This window comes from Muntiacus reevesi, chromosome 6 (genome assembly GCF_963930625.1).
Source record: "Muntiacus reevesi chromosome 6, mMunRee1.1, whole genome shotgun sequence".
In the NCBI taxonomy this organism is placed as follows: domain Eukaryota; kingdom Metazoa; phylum Chordata; class Mammalia; order Artiodactyla; family Cervidae; genus Muntiacus; species Muntiacus reevesi.
The window spans coordinates 41457319-41471695 of record NC_089254.1 but is presented as its reverse complement, the minus strand read 5'-3'; the positions used below and the strand labels follow the sequence as shown (position 1 = coordinate 41471695).

General features: G+C 40.2%; 1 pseudogene; it reads left to right on the top strand.

Moving 5' to 3' along the window:
* Nucleotides 1-12260: 12260 nt before the first annotated feature.
* LOC136170693 (peptidyl-prolyl cis-trans isomerase A pseudogene) lies at nt 12261-12960 on the top strand (annotated as a pseudogene).
* The last annotated feature ends 1417 nt before the right edge of the window (nt 12961-14377 follow it).

Sequence of the window (14377 nt, the reverse complement as noted above, 5' to 3'; positions counted from 1 at the left end):
ACTTCCCTAGTGGTCCAGTGGTTAAGTGGTTAAGTGTGCTTTCACTGCAGGAGGTGCAGGTTCAACCCCTGGTTGGGAAATTAAAATCCTCCATGCCGCAGGGCACAGCCAAAAAAAATTGCATTTATATGTTATATATTTTTAAATGTTTAGCTTTTGGGGGGCCATATACCATGTGGCATGCGGAATCTTAGTTCTCTGACCAGAGATCAGTCCATGCCCCCTACAGAGGAAGCATGGAGTCTTAACCACTGAACTTCCAGGCAAGTTTCTTAAATATTTTTAAATTTGAATTTTCCTTCCCAAAACAATATATTATTTGGTAAGAAACAAAAAAAGACTATCCTTGCATTGGCTCTCAGACTGTAGGACACTATTCAGTCCTGAATAAATATCAATTTTGAAATATTTTGGGGGGAGGAGGGAGGGGGAGGGAAAAAAAGAAAAAAAAAAAAAAAAGGAAATATTTGTGGTTGTTTATCAGTTCAGTTCAGTCCCTCAATCGATTCAACTCTTTGTGACCCCATGGACTGCAGTACGCCAGACTTCCCTGTCCATCACCAATTCCTGGGGCTTTCTCAAACTCATGTCCATTGAGTCACTGATACCACCCAACCATCTCATCCTCTGTTGTCCCCTTCTCCTCCTGCCTTCAATCTTTCCCAGCATCAGGGTCTTTTCTAAGGAGTCATTTCTTCCCATCAGGTGGCCAAAGTATTGGAGTTTCAACATCAGTCCTTCCAATGAATATTCAGGACTGATTTCCGTTAGGATGGACTGGTTGGATATCCTTGATGTCCAGGGGACTCTCAAGATTCTCCAACACCACAGTTCAAAAGCATCAAGTCTTCAGCACTCAGCTTTCTTTCTGGTCTAACTCTCACATCCATACACGACTACTGGAAAAACCATAGCTTTGACTAGATGGCTCTTTGTTGGCAAAGTAATGTCTCTGTTTTTTAATATGCAGTCTAGGTTGGTCATAGCTTTTCTTCCAAGGAGCAAACATCTTTTAATTTCATGGCTGCCGTCACCATCTGCAGTGATTTTGGAGCCCAAGAAAATAAAGTCACTGTTTCCATTGTTTCCCCATCTATTTGCCATAAAGTGATGGAACCAGATGCCATGATTTTAGTTTTTTGAATGTTGAGTTTTAAGCCAACTTTTTCACCCTTTTCATTCACTTTCATCAAGAACCTCTGAATTTCCTTTTGCTTTTGGTTGTTTATGTAACATATAATTTTCAGAAAAAAATTTCTCAAAATAGCCAGTAAATAGTTAACCCTTGAACAGTATAGGTTTGAACTGCTTGAGTCCACTTATACACATACTTTTCTTAACTAATGTACTACTTCAAACTGCTTTCCAAACTATCACATCACTGAATTGGGCTGGCCAAGCTAAAACCATTTTTAAAGTACATATAACCTAGAGGGGTGGCATGGGTAGCGCTGGGAGGAAGAGTCAAGAGGGATGGGATATATGTATACTTATGGCTGATTCACATCGTTCTATGGAAGAAAGCAACACAAAATTGTAAAGCAATTAACATCCAATGAAAAATAAATTTAAAAATAATAATACTGCAAGGACAACAACAACAAAAAGCCACATGTACATCATAGGCTATCTCCCTCCAGACCAACAAATATGGTACTATTCTACACTTCCCTTCATTCAAACTGCAACAGCCCTCTTGCCAAAAAAAATATGGATATAGATGTAGATAAAGAGAGAAAGATTACCAAAAAAAAAAGTAGTCATAGCATCATTAATACAAAATTACAAAAACATGGCAAATTTTGTTTAAAACACTTTAGAGAGCTTTTAAATACAGTTTCAAAAGAAGGGAATATGTGCATGTATTCTATTCTATTGGGGCTTCCCAGGAGGCGCTAATGGTAAAGAACCTGCCTGTCAATGCAAAAGACATAAGAGACATGGGTTCGATCCCTAGGTAGGGAAGATCCTCTGGAGGAGGGCATGGCAACGCACTCCAATATTCTTGCCTGGAGAATCCCATGGACAGAGGAGCCTGGTGGGCTACACATCCATGGGGTCACAGAGTCAGACACAACTGAAGTGACTTAGCATGCACTCACACATTCTATTCTATTAAGCTCTAATGCTTTGGAAAACCACAAAATGCTCATTTCATCACCTGAGCTCCTACTGATCATACAGGTGGCATAAGAAGCCACGAATAGGAGAATAAAACAATGAATCTCTGTGACTAGCTACAGCAAACCCAGGTCACAGGCAGTGACTGGGAGCCTGTGCTCAAAACAGAGCCAGTAATCAGAAGCGCCATCATGAGTTACAGAGCACACACAACCAGAGTTCAAAGCAAGTCTTGAATCACATAAAAAACAGAGGCCAAAGTAAGGCACGGGATCAAGAATCAAGATAAGAATTCAGAATCATACATGTGGAGCACCACACTGTGCACTGGTCATTTGAGTGGATCTAGTTGCAGCAAGAATAGTGTGTGTTAGCAGCAGGTAGATGTGTTCCAGTCTTCCCTTCCACACCAGCAGCCTCCCAGAGACTGGTAACAAAACATGCCATTCATTTTTCCCAGTATCCATTAGTTGGGCTTCAGGAGGAAAGCCAGACTAATTATAGACTAAATAAAGAACTTCCATTTTCTCTTTGCATCTGAGCTGTAGTGTGAGTTAAACTTCTACCCTGTTACATTAGCTATTGGCTGGACTTCAAGCGGAATTAAAGGGCAAAGCAAATGTGAAATTACGCTGGGAATGTCCAACTCGTCAGCGAAGTAATAGGAGACAAAATTAAAAGAAAAGAACACACATTCTTTCCTTTTTACAACTTTATTAACATATAATTCACATACTGTACAATTCACCTATTTAAAGTATATAATCTAGTGACTTTTAGTATGTTAACAAACTTGTATATCTATCACCACAATCAATTTTAGAATTTTTTATTATACCAAAAAGAAACCTCACCCCTCTTAGCCAGCACTCTGGGCAACCACTAATCTACCTCCTATCTGTAGAGAATTGCCTATGTGGAAATTTCATATAAAATCGCACTATGTGTGGTCTTTTATGACTGGCTTCTTTCACTCAGCCTCTTTTCAAGGTTTATCCATGCTGTAGCATGTATCAGTACTTCATTCCTATTAGTTGCTGAATAACATTCCACATTTTATTTATCTATTCATTAGCTAATGATTACTTAGGTTTTTTTCTACTTTGTGGCTATTCTGAATAATACTGCAAAGAACATTTACGTACAAGCATAAGCTCTATATATTTTCATTTCTCTTCTGTATACCTAGAAGTGGAATTGTTTAATCATATGGTAACTCTATGTTTAACTATTTGACAAACTGCCAGACTGCTTTCCAAAGCAGCTGTACCATTTTTCATTCCCACAGGCAGCACAGAAGGGTTCCAGTTTCTCTATACTCTTGTCAGTAGCTGATTTATTAATACCTGTCTTCTTCATTGTAACATCCTATCCCCTATTTTAAATCTTAAACAGACCTTTTGGATCTTTGGGTCTGGTAACTGAACCAGCTCCCTGGCTAGAGGAGCCCACTTACAAAAGGCAAAAGGCTGAACACACATATACCAATGACCAAGCAGGAAAGAAAAGGCCAATGTCAGGGCATCCAGTCCCTTCTGAGTAAAAACACAAAGGAGGACTTCCCTGGTGGTCCAGTGGTTAAAAGTATGCCTGCCAATGCAGGGGTCACAGGTTCGATCCCTGGTCCAGGAAGATTCCACATGCCTCGGAGCAACTAGGCCTATGTGCCACAACCACTGAGCCCACACTCTAGAGCTTGCAAGAGCTGGCGACAAGAGAAGCCACCGCAGTGAGAAGCCTGGGCACCGCAACTAGAGAGTAGCCCCTGCTCGCCCCAACTAGAGAGAGCCCATGCATAGCAATGAGGACCCATCACAGCAATGAGGACCCATCACAGCAATGAGGACTGAGCACAGCCAAAAATGTATAAATAAAATTAAAAAAACAAAAAAACACAAGGCCTGGCATTGACACTGCTTCTACTTGAACTTTTTCAAGGCATGGCAAAGGCAGGATATGTAGGTAAGAGATGAACAAAGGTTGAAATATCATTTGAAAATTAACTGGGTGGGGGAATATGGAGCCAAAGTTATCTTCTCTCCTACACTCTTACTTGGATTCTTCCACCAGACAGTACATATTGAGTACATACTTGGGAGTTCTTCTCTACCTTTAAAGTTATATGATTTCATGATTTTCTTCCTGAAGTACAATTTAAGCTGAATGCACTATGTATCTCTTTTATAAACAGAAACCTTTATCTTAAGGCTCAGTTGAAATGCTTTTAATATTTAAAAATATTTTTACTTTTGATGATCCTGAATCTTGTTATAGTAACTTTAGCATTAGCATTAATATTTCCTGGAAGTCACTAAAAGTTCCTGAAAGTTCACCCAAGAAAAAAAGGTGAATATGGTTAAAAGGGAAAAAAATAAGAAGTACATAGATTACTTATTTAGCTAGCAAGAGAACTGTGTTCTTTCATCCTTGAGAATCTTGCTTCCAATATAATGTTCAATGGTTTCCAATATAATGATCACATCCAAAAATACAGGTAAAAAATTATAAGGATGGAGGATTCAAAATAAAGAAGACTGATCCCAAACACAATACTAACCGGTCAAATTAGAAGATACAAGAGAGTGTTACACATGTTCTTCCTTACTTAATGTGGAAGGAAATCACAATGACTATGTGGCTAATAAGGCACTTTCTGGGCCCTAGCATTACTGGTTCTTCAAGTCAACAGATATTTGTTGTGTATCTGCTATGAGCCTGAAACTCTGCTAGCTTTGTGGCTGCCAAAGTAAATAAGGCAGAGTCTCTGCTGGCAAAAAGTAGCAGAGGGCTTGGCCTCTGCCACACAGATGCAAACACATTATTCAGCTGCAGTATCCTAGGACCATCCTATAGCTCTGACAGGAAAGACACAGAGTGGAAATTATGAAGAAGGGTGATTTACAGCAACCTCAGCTACAGTGAGAGGCGAACAGGATATGGATGCAAAGGAGTAGGGAACATGCCAGTGAACTCAGCCCCATCAAGAACACGAGACTTCACCAAACAAAGACAGGCAGAGGACATTCATGAAAATACTAGTGGGAGAGCAAACGTTTGGAGATTTATAAGGTTTAACCACATAAAACTGCCAATAGTCAATCACTTTCTGGTCTACAAACATAGTATCCTCATATGGTTTGAACTAACACAAAATAATCCCCACTGGTGTGTTGGGTGAATGTTTAGGAGAACAGGTTAAGAAAGTAGTTGGGGTCAGAGTTGAAAGGCCTTGAATTGCCTTCTAAGTTTCAACTTTATCCCACAGGTGATGGAGGCAGTCAATTCACAAAAAGAACTCTGAACAAATGGTCAATAAAAGTATTTTTAAATATTTAAAGAATTTTGAATTTAAAAGAAAACTATGTATCATTTTCAGTACCACAAATTTAAAAATGTTAATAATATTCAGTGCTAAAAAGGTCTCAAGGAAAACAGGATGCTCCCCCACACTGCTGTATGTGTAAACTGGAATAATATTTCTGGAAGGCAATCAGAATACCCTTTGACCAAGCGTTTCACTCGTAGAACTTTATCTTAGAGAAACAGTCATAGGTATTAACTGAAACAAGAAAAAAAAGTTTTGCCACCAGGATATACTTAATGTCCAACAACAACAAGTTGGTTAAATGAGTAATGAATCAGCCTTATAATTGAACAGCATACAACTACTTTAAATATTCAGAGGAACATGGAAATACTCACAAAATTTCTGTTATATGAAAAAATCAGGATATGAAATGTTATATGTATCAGACCTCTCAAGAGCTAGGTTAAGACTGACTAAATTAGAGTTTCAGAGCTGCTATTTAACCATATGACCTTGAACATGTAACCTGTCCTCTCTGCTGCAGTTTCATCATCTGTAAACTGGAAATAATACCAGTATATATGTCATAGGGTTGTTGTTAAAATTAAATGAACTAATATACATAAAGCACTTTGAAATCTGCCTGGCAGACAGTAAGCACCATCCAAAGCTAGTTATTGTTAATATCTAAGAGTCCGTTACTGTTAGTATCTAAGAGTTAGTTGTTATTATTAACATCATTAGTGCTTGTTGCCAGTAAATTAATTCAACTTTTAAACTAATTTAAGAAGTAAAGGTGGGAAGACAAACCAGGGGGCAAGAACCACACCCAACACGCCCTGCAGAGCTGTTCCTGTGAAGTCATCACGGCAGCTGCCAGGCACTGAGCCCACGGCTTGCTCTGCCAAGCCTTCAGATGCCGGACCCTGCACACTGCCCCAGAACAGCTGTCCCTGCTGCCACTGGAAACCGGATGCAGCTGCCATCACCGCCGTGCCCTGGCCAGGACGGATTCTGCGTCATCCCTGCTGCTTTGAGTCACCAGGTCCTGAATCAAAGCCTAGAGGATGCATCTGCTTGGCTGTACCAAGTCCCCAGTTCCCAGCTGTAAGGGGGATTGAGCAAAGGAGCATTAAGCATTTTATCATATAGAAAAGGCAGATTCTACTTTGTAAGTCAGGGGATTCAATACACTTAACAAATTTTCACTGGGAAACAAAAGATAAACAATCCTTTTAGGGTTTGAAAAACACAGATATAACCTGAACGTATATTTACAATATAGAAACAACTAAAAGGAAATACATATCTCAAAGTATTAATGACCAATGTGGTTGATTTGAACTTTTTATCTTCTGACTCTGTAACCTTCCAAATCTTCTATGACACAGAAAAGACCTTTTTACTTTTCAATCAAGACTAGGCAATATTTGATCTCTATTTTTGAAAGAGAATTGAATCTCAGATTTGGCCATGGGCTGGGAAGTGGGCACCTAGGTCAGATGGCCACTGTCAGTCTAGAGCAGGGCCTTGTTTATCAAAGTGCAGTCAATACAGCAGCACCACCAGCTTGATTCAGAAGCACATTAGAAATGCAGAATCTCAGGTCCCATCCCTGATCTACTGAAAGCTAAGAAGAGGATGGTTAAAACCATATTCTAAAAGTATAAGCAGCAAGGCTTGACACCTGACAATGTGAAAAAAAAAAAATAGTCACAAATGATTACATACTTGGAAACAGTTCCAAGCTTGGAAGAAGGCAGAGTCATGAACAGAAATAGGTTACTGGAATCGGAAAAAATTTCAAAGGAAAAAGGTAAATGTGATTTTAGATATGAGAGGTTTGAGAACTTGAAAGATGGCTAGGTGAATGTAACCACCCTGGACAATATAGAACTGGGAGCCAATAAGAAATGTCAAGATTGGGGATTTCCCTATGGTCCAGTGGCTAGGACTCTGAACTTCCAATGCAGGGGGCCCAAGTTCTATCCCTGGTCGGGGAACTAGATCCCACATGCCACGACTAAAGATCCCGTGTGCCGCACTACTGGGACCCAGCACAGCCAAATAAATACACAAACAAATTAAAAAAGAAAAAAAAAGAAATGTCAAGATTGGACTTCTACATTTGAGAGCAATCTAAAAAAGGAGGTAACAGAAGCCATAAAAATGGATAAGAGCATGCCAAGTGAGAGAAGAAATACAAGCAAGACGCTTTGTTAATATCTGTATCTTGGAAATCGGAGAGAAACAGAAGTCAGAAAATGGATGGCCAAAATTAAGATCATCAGGAAACTATGAGGCCAAAGAAAACAGAGGACATCAGGATGGAGCGGACACATGTACACCTATGGCTGATTCATACTGACGTCTGGCAAAAACCATCACAATACTACAAAGTAATTATCCTTCAATTAAAATAAATAAATACTTTAAAAAAAAGAAAAAAATGAAAAGGTTAAAAAAAAGAAAACAAAGGGCAGATTTTTCATTATAATTCAATTCTTCCTCATTTCATGACAAATCAGGAGTGGTTTACATAGTTATACTTACATTAGACTTGACAGTGATAGATTAAAGGAGATCTTAATTTTTGAGACATAGAATATCCAAAATATTTGGAAAAGAACACTGATGCTTTGGATGTTATAGTCATAGGTCTTATCCTCAGGAGATATTCAAAGCTTCTGTGTCATTTTTTAAAAGTTTTTAATGAAAATTTTGCAATTTTTCAAGTAAGTGTTGTAAATCAAGTAAGTGTTGCAAATCAAATAAGACCATGACTTATCTTTGTTTTATTCATCCATTCATTGAGCAAACATTTATTGATCACTTACTAAGAGTCAGGCATTCTTCTGGGTTTTGAGGATACAGGAGTTAATGAAACAGACAAAAAACCCTTGCACTCCTGGGTCAGTGAGGGGAAGATAGATAATAAACAAAAGAAACAAATAAGCATATTGTTACATTATTCAGTAATAACTGTTACAAAAGGAAGGAATATAGGGGTGGGATGAGAATTGGAATTTTAAGAGATGACAAGGAAGTCGCCATAAAGGTGAAAAGACCTGAAGGAGGTGAGGAAGCTACTCCTGCAGACACCTGAGGGAAGCATCTTTCAGGTCAAGGCTGAAGTGGACCTGGGGGTCAGGAAGGCCAGTGTGGTTGGACTGAGGGAGTGAAGGGGTGGGCAGGAAAAGAAGGCTGAGGATTCTGAACATATAAGTGGCATTATTTGACTTGGATGGTAACAGAATCATTTGATTGCTATTTTATGAACAGATCGAAGCTGGAAATCCAGATAGGTGGCTATTTTGAATACCGAGGCAAGAATAATGGTGACTCAGACCAAGTACCTTTGACAGTTTTCTCTTTTCAGGTAACTACCTTTGCTGTTTTTCTTCTAGTATGAGGCAGGAGTGTGGAGAGATTGTGTGCACAGAAGGGAAGGGAGTTCAGAACTCCCAATTATCCTAGTTATATAATTCCATATATTTGGGGGCTTCCCTGGTGGCTCAGTGGTAAAGAATCCACCTGCCAATGCAGGAGACATGGGTTTGACCCTGGTCTGGGAAGATTCCATATGCCACAGAGCAACAACGGGTGAGCCTTTGCTCTAGAGCCTGGCAGCCCAGACTACGGAGCCCGCGTGCCACAGCTCCTGAAACCCACATGCCCTAGAGTCTGTGCTTCACAACAAGGGAGGCCACCGCAATGAGAAGCTGTACATGTCCTGCAACTAGAGTGCCCCTGCTCGCTGCAGTGAGAGAGAAACCAGAACACCAATGAAGGCCCAGCACAGCCAAGAATGAATAGTTAAATGTTAGGTAGTTAGAACAGGAAAAAGGAGTCCAAAATGGCGGTGGCTGAAAGACAAAGAAAGGGGAAATTCCACGAAAGATAGAACAAAAGAAAATCCGCAGACCTGAGTGAGAATCTCGGGTGAAACAAACACGCCCCCTCCCTGGCCAGGCCTAATTTGCATTGGGCAGGCTCAGGGGGCAGGAAACAAAACTTGTAAAAAGAGGGAGCCAGCACGGCTTGAGGCCTCTCCTTTGGGGTCGGACACCCTCATGCCTCCAGGGTGTACTATTCTTTGCTTACTGAGTAAAACTCTGAGCCATAACCAAGCTACAACACTGGTCTGCAGTTTCAAATCTTAGTTGCAGCAAGACAGAACCAAGGAAACTACACACTCTCCTGACATTAAGAAATACATAATTTTTTAAAAATTCTATATATTTTCACATTTCTCTTCAGCCACACAGAACAATATGTATATACAATTTAAACATTTAAATTTAACTTAAACATGTAATATGTTTAAATAAATAAATCTTTTAAATTATTACAATTTCAAGGAAATATTTTAAAAAATAAAACTAAACTAAAAACCAGTATCATCACTCTGTCAACAAATTTATATTTAGGCCAAAGCAGTAATAATGCTGGGCATTATGCTGGGTATTAATAATGCAAAATGCTGGGGTGGATGAAGCACAAACTGGAATCAAAATTGCTGGAGGAAACAACAATAACCTCAGATTTGCAGATGATACCACCGAAAGTGAAAAGGAATTAAAGAGCCTCTTGATGAAAGTGAACAAAGAGAGTGAAAAAGCTGGCTTAAAACTCAACATTCAAAAAACTAAATCATGGCATCCAGTCCCATCACTTCATGGCAAATAGATGGGGAAACAATGGAAATAGTGACAGACTTGATTTTCTTGGGCTCCAAAATCACTGCAGAAGGTGACAGCAGCCATGAAATTAAAAGAAATGCTTGCTCCTTGGAAGAAAAGCTATGACCAACCTAGGCAGCATATTAAAAAGCAAAGACATTACTTTCCCAACAAAGCTCCGTCTAGTCAAAGCTATGGTTTTTCCACTAGTCATGTATGGATGTGAGAGTTGGACCATAAAGAAAGCTGAGTGCTGAAGAATTGATTCTTTTGAACTGTGATGTTGGAGAAGACTCTTGAGTGTCCCATGGACTGCAAGGAGATCCAACCAGTCCATCCTAAAGGAAATCAGTCCTGAATATTCACTGGAAGGACTGATGCTGAAGCTGAAGTTCCAATACTTTAACCACCTGATGGGAAGAACTGACTCATTTGAAAAGACCCTAACGCTGGGAAAGATTGAAGGCAGAAGGAGAAGCGGATGACAGAGGATGAGATAGTTGGATGGTATCACTGACTCAATGGACATGAGATTGAGCAAACTTTGGGAACTGGTGATGGACAGGGAAGCCTGGTGTCCATAGGGTCACAGTTGGACACAACTGAGCAACTAAACTGAACTGAATAACAAAAGAACTTGACAATTTATTTTAAAGACATGAGAAATATTTTTGAAATGTAGAGTCACTAAATAAAGACTAGTTCTAAAATGTGTCATTTTAAAGTTTCCACTCGGTAATGCTGTAATTAAAAGCAAAATGAACATGAGATCTAGAGAGTATACACAAAGACCCGGGTCATATCAGGACATGCAGTTTGCCTCTTCTACGGATCTAAGCCCAAAGGCTTCATTTATTTGCTAAAGATTAAAAGGATAAAGTGACTTTTTTCTTGCTTTAAAATACAAAGGCAACTAAGTCAAGTTAAACATTGACTCAGAAGAAGAAGAGTTGTGGACACTATTAGTATTATCCTAGATGTGTGGAGTGGTTATTGTTTACAAAGCACTTTCACTACCATTACCTCATTTGATCCTCACAATAGACCCATTACTAACATTGTTCTTAATTTACAAATAAAGAAACCCAGGCTAGGAGAGTTCAAGAGACTGGTCCAAGGGTATGCAACTAATTAGCAGTACTAGAGCTGGGATTCTGAACCACCTGAACCAAGAAAAAGAAAAGCAAGAAGGCAAAATGGTTATCTGAGGAGGCTTTACAAATAGCGGAAGAATGAAGAGAAGCAAAAAGCAAGAGAGAAAGATACGTTCAATTAAAATGCAAAGTTCCAAAAAATAGCTAGAAGAGACAAGAAGGCCTTCTTCAATGAACAATGGTTAATAATAGAAGAAAACAACAAAAAAGCGAAAGACTAGAGATCTCTTCAGGAAAATTGGAAACATCAAGTGAGCATTCCACCCAAAGATGGACACAAAAGACCTAGTAGACACTGAAGAGATCAAGAAGAGATGGAAAGAATACACGGAAGAACTGTAGAAAAAAGATCTTCAAGAATAGGATTACTACAATGGTGTGGTTGGTCTCCAAGAGCCAGACATTCTGAAGTGTGAAGTCAAGTGGGCCTTAAGAAGCACGGCTGTTAATAAAACTGCAATGAAATTCCAGCAGAACTATTCAAATCCCTAAAGGATGATGCCATCAAGGTTTTGCATTCATTATATCAGCAAATCTGGAAGACCCAGCAGTGGCCACAGGACTGGAAAAGGTCAATCCTCATTCCAATTCCCAAGAAGGGCAATGCAAAAGACTGTGCTAACCATCAGACAATTGCACTCATCTCCCAAGCTAGTAAGATCATGCTTAAAATTTTGTATGCTAGGCTTCAGCATTATATGAACCAAGAACTTCCAGATGTTCAAGCTGTGTTTAGAAAAGAAAGAGGAACTAGAGATCAAATTGCCAACATTTTCTGGATTACAGAGAAAGCAAGGGAATTTTAAAAAACATCTCCCTCTGTTCCATCGACTACGCTAAAGCCTTTGACTGCTTGGGTCATGGCAAACTGTGGAAAGTTCTTAGAGAGACGGAAATACCAGACCATCTTACTTGTCTCCTGAGAAACCTGTATGTGGGTCAAGAAGCAACAGTTAGGCCTTGAAGATGCCACCATCCCAGAGCCTCCCGTGTCTAGCCATGGTCAACCCCACCATATTCTTTGACATCGCTGTCGACGGCGAGCCCTTGGGCCGCATCTCTTTCTAGCTGTTTGCGGACAAAGTTCCAAAGACGGCAGAAAACTTTCATGCTCTGAGCACTGGGGAGAAAGGATTTGGTTATAAAGGTTCCTGCTTCCACAGAATAATTCCGGGATTTATGTGCCAGGGTGGTGACTTCACACACCATAATGGTACTGGTGGCAAGTCCATCTATGGCGAGAAATTTGATGATGATAATTTCATCCTGAAGCATACAGGTCTGGGCATCTTGTCCACGGCAGATGCTGGCCCAACACAAACTGTTCTCAATTTTTCATCTGCACTGCCAAGACTGAGGGTCTGGATGGCAAGCATGTGGTCTTTGGCAAGATGAAAGAGGGGATGAATATCCTGGAAGCCATGGGGTGCTTTGGATCCAGGAATGGCAAGACCAGCAAGAAGATCACCATTGCTGACTGTGGACAAATCTAATAAATTTGACTTGTGTTTTACTTAACCACCAGACCATTCCTTCTGTAGCCCAGGAGAGCACCCCATCTCCCTCCATCTGCTCGAACTATCCTATATTATTTGTGCTCTTGCTACAGTTCTTTGGGTTCCATATTTTCCTTATCTCCCTCCAAGTTTAGCTGGATTGCAAAGTTAAATTTATGATTATGAAATAAAAACTAAACAATTAAAAAAAAAAGAAGAAGCAACAGTTAGAACCCTGTATGGAACAACTGATTGGTTCAAGATCGAGAAAGGAGTATGACAGGGCTATCTGCTGTCACCCTGTTTGTTTAACCCATATGCTGAGCACATCATGAGAAATGCTGGGCTGGATGAGTTACAAGCTGGAATCAAGATAGGGGGGAGAAACATCAACAACCTCAGATATGCAGATGATATCACTCTAAATGGCAGAAAGTGAAGAGGAACTAAAGAGCCTCCTGAGGAGGTTGAAGGAGAGTGAAAGAGCCAGCTTAAGACTAAATACTAAAAAAACTAAGATCACTGCATCCATCCCCATTACTGCATGGCAAATAGAAGGGGAAAAGGTGGAAGTAGTGACAGATTTCTTCTTCTTGGGCTCCAAAATCACTGTGGATGGTGACTGTAGCCATGAAATCAGAAGACAAATGCTTCTTGGCAGGAAAGTGATGACAAACCTATACAGTATGTTGAAAAGCAGAGACATCACTCTGCCCACCAAGGTTCATATAATCAAGGCTATGGTCTTCCAAGTGGTCACATACAGCTGTGAGAGACAGACTGTAAAGAAGGTAGGATGCCAAAGAATTGATGCCTTCGCACTGTGGTGCTGGAGAAAGCTTCTGAAAGTCTTACGGACAGCATGGAGATCAAACCAGTCAATCTTAATGGAGATCAACCCTGAATATTCACTGGAAGGACTGATCCTGAAGCTGAAGCTCCATTATTTTGGTCATCTGATGCACAAAGAAGAGTCACTGGAAAAGTCCCTGATGCTGGAAAAGATCGAGGGCATCAGAGGATGAAATGGCTGGACAGTATCACCAGTGCAATGAACACAAACTTGGGCAAATTCTGGGAGATAGTGAGGGACAGGGAGACGTGACATGCTGCAGTCCATGGGGTCGCAAAGAGCTGGACATGACTGGGTGACTGAACAACAACAGAGCTGGGAACGGAACCCTCACTTCCTAGCTCTTTCTAATTCACCAACTTGTGTTTTTTCCAGATATAAAATTGAGAAAGAAAATGTTTTCCCTGTGTAAGAATTATCAGGTCAACAAAACCAAAGGTGCAGAGCAGTATCTATGGAGAAGTACCAGTTTGGGAATAATTGCCTTATGATAGATTCTATTGTGGCGACACCATCTGAGGTTAGAGAAGCCTAAGAACAGAGGTTTATGAAGTCATACACTGGTTCTTTAATTATTCAGGGGCTGGTTTGCCATTTAGGCATAACTCAGTCTTTCCCCCACACCCACCCCCTTTTATAGCTGGCTTGCTATCCCAGTCTACTCTTTGGCACCTCCACCAGAGGGCAGGCAGAGCAGGAAGAAGAGCATTGGTAACCTGCTTGATCAAAGAGTTGGAAGAAGAAAACTTAGACCACTACCTCAA